Source organism: Eptesicus fuscus, chromosome 24 (genome assembly GCF_027574615.1).
Source record: "Eptesicus fuscus isolate TK198812 chromosome 24, DD_ASM_mEF_20220401, whole genome shotgun sequence".
Taxonomy (NCBI): domain Eukaryota; kingdom Metazoa; phylum Chordata; class Mammalia; order Chiroptera; family Vespertilionidae; genus Eptesicus; species Eptesicus fuscus.
The window spans coordinates 2,035,609-2,038,165 of record NC_072496.1 but is presented as its reverse complement, the minus strand read 5'-3'; positions in this window follow the sequence as shown (position 1 = coordinate 2,038,165).

Below are 2,557 nucleotides of genomic sequence, written 5' to 3'. Positions count from 1 at the left end.
GGCGGGCCCCGGGGCCGTGTCTCCGCGGGGCGCCCCGCCGAAGAACGCACGTCGCCTTTCCTTCCTCTCCCAGGCGCCCGCACCCCAGGAACCAAAGGGAACGACTCCCCCCAAAATAAACTCGCCGGCCAAACTGGGGCGACACAGGTGTGGCGGCTGCCTCGGCTTAAACTTCCCTCCTCCACCAATGGGCGCGCGCGGCACCGCCCACGGCCCCCGCAGAGCCAATCAGCGAGCAGCGGCGCCCGTCAAGCCTCCGCAGGGGCCAATCGGGGGGCCGCAGCGCCGGGCCAATGAGACGGCAGCGCTTCATTTAAATGATGGCTCGGTCGCGCCCTGCGCGGAGGGGCCGCAAACCGAGGCGGGGTCTTTGCGACACCCCGGAACCCGGAGGCTTAGACCTGAAACCCGCCTCTTTGGTTTTGCAAAGAGGTTGCATGGAGGGCGGGGGAAGAAGGAGGCGGCGGCGGCAGCGTTTCCACCGGGGAGGTAGAGCCGTCCTTGCGGTTGCCAGGGGCAACCTTAGGCAAAACCGTTAAGGAGGCTAAGAGTGGCTCCAGCCAGCCTCCCGTCCAATGTACCCCCCATCCCCCCACCACCCCACCCTCCACCCCCGGCCAGCATCAGAGTCATCGGCTTTTCTCTCGCGGTTTCCAGGGCCGAATGGGAGAGAATGAAGACAGTGCCATGCACAGTTTGTGCGAACGTGCTTGTTCCAGTGAGTGACCACAGCAGGGAGTCAGTGAGATTACATGCTGGGTGTTTATTTATTTATTTATTATCGGATTTATTGGGGTGACACTGATGAATAACATTATACAGGTCTCGGGTGCACAATTCTACAATATTGCATTGTGTCTTTATATTGCATTGTGTGTTTGCTGGTTCTCAACTAGAGATGCCGGGAGCACAACTAGATGAAACCTGAGATTCTCGGCCATTCACGACTGATGGTGACGGCAGGCCACCCCTGGACAAATAATAACTCCTTGGTTTTTATCTCAAGTTGTCGTTATCTAAGAACATATTCCTAGATGCCCCGGGGTGGTTTTAAGCCTCAACCCTGTTGGATGGGACCCATTAACCTGTATTTTACAGACGTGCGTTAGGGCCAGGAAGAGACAAAGCCAGGATATGGAACACAGGAGGCCCTAATCTTGCCCTTACCCTATACCGCACTGCCTCTAAAGGCCGTAGGAAACTCTATTTTTGTTTTATGTTTTTATTGATTTCAGAGAGGAAGGGAGAGGGAGGGAGAGAGAAACATCCATGATGAGAGAGAATCATTGCTCAGCTGCCTCCTGCACGCCCCGCACTGGGGATCGAGCCCGCAACCGGGGCATGTGCCCTTGACCGAGAATCGAACTGTGACCTCCTGGTTCATAGGTCGATGCTCAACCACTGAGCCATGCCAGCCAGGTGGAAATTTTAAAAATATGTATGGGTATGGATACACAAACGATGTCAGAAAAACATCCCTGGTTGGAAGGCAATGAGGAAGGTGAGACAGGACATTATATTCACTGATACCAAATGGGGCCTGAAGTGGAACCGTTACCTTAACAATATTTGAACAAAATGGTTACAGCGGTGTTTTGACCCCGTTAAGACAGGTGTACAATGAGAACACGACTACAGAGTTTTTTAAGCAAAAATGTTAGCATGAATGATCATTTCAAAAACACTTAACTTGTATTATTTCATACAGTGACTGTCATTCTTCAGGTTAACATTGCAAATACAAGCCTTCTGACAGTCACTGAAAGGTTTGTTTCAGCTCAACAGCGTAGTTCATTTCGTTTACTAGTCATTGTTAATATGTAAGCGCATATTCATTGGCCACTGAAAAACCACTACATCATTTAATACATTTAGTATGTAAAATATCTAGCTGGTGAGAAATAAAACTGACATTAGGTGCGCCCCCGGAATGCTCGGTTTTCCATTTGTTTGCGGTCTTGGACTCACCCAGGCCTGCAGGGGACTGCATGCCCAGGCTGAGAAACTGTTCCACACGACCTCGATCCGCTTCGCGAAGACCCAAGAACTTTATTTGAAGTATCAAAACAACAGAGAACTAGTTCCGCATACAACACACTTCCTAGTGGTCACAGAGGGGGGGCCTTTTCTGTAAAGACATGTGCACTTAGGAAACACGAGACAGCCCAAGTATCCAGAAAACTCGCACGGTAGAACGTTACACAAGATCGACACTATGATGCCTGTTGGTACTTTAGGTTTCTCTTGGTAACTGCTCTGAAACGTGTCCTTAATGATTAAAACACAACTTAGGGTTTGAGACGGAGAACTAAGTTCGAAAGCGTTTCACTTGAATGACCATAAAGCCCCTTCATCGTAACATGTAACATGTACCCTACACGTGGAGCAGTTCAGCGCTCAGCTCTGTACTCGATTTTTTGGCGGCCACACTCATCAGCGGTTCTCCGGTTTCATCTGTAAGTCAACTCCGACTGTTGGAAGGAATAAAAGTTTTGTAATGACACCACAGTGTGCTTTTACTGCAAGCGGGAATACCGAGCAAAGAGGAGAAATAGCC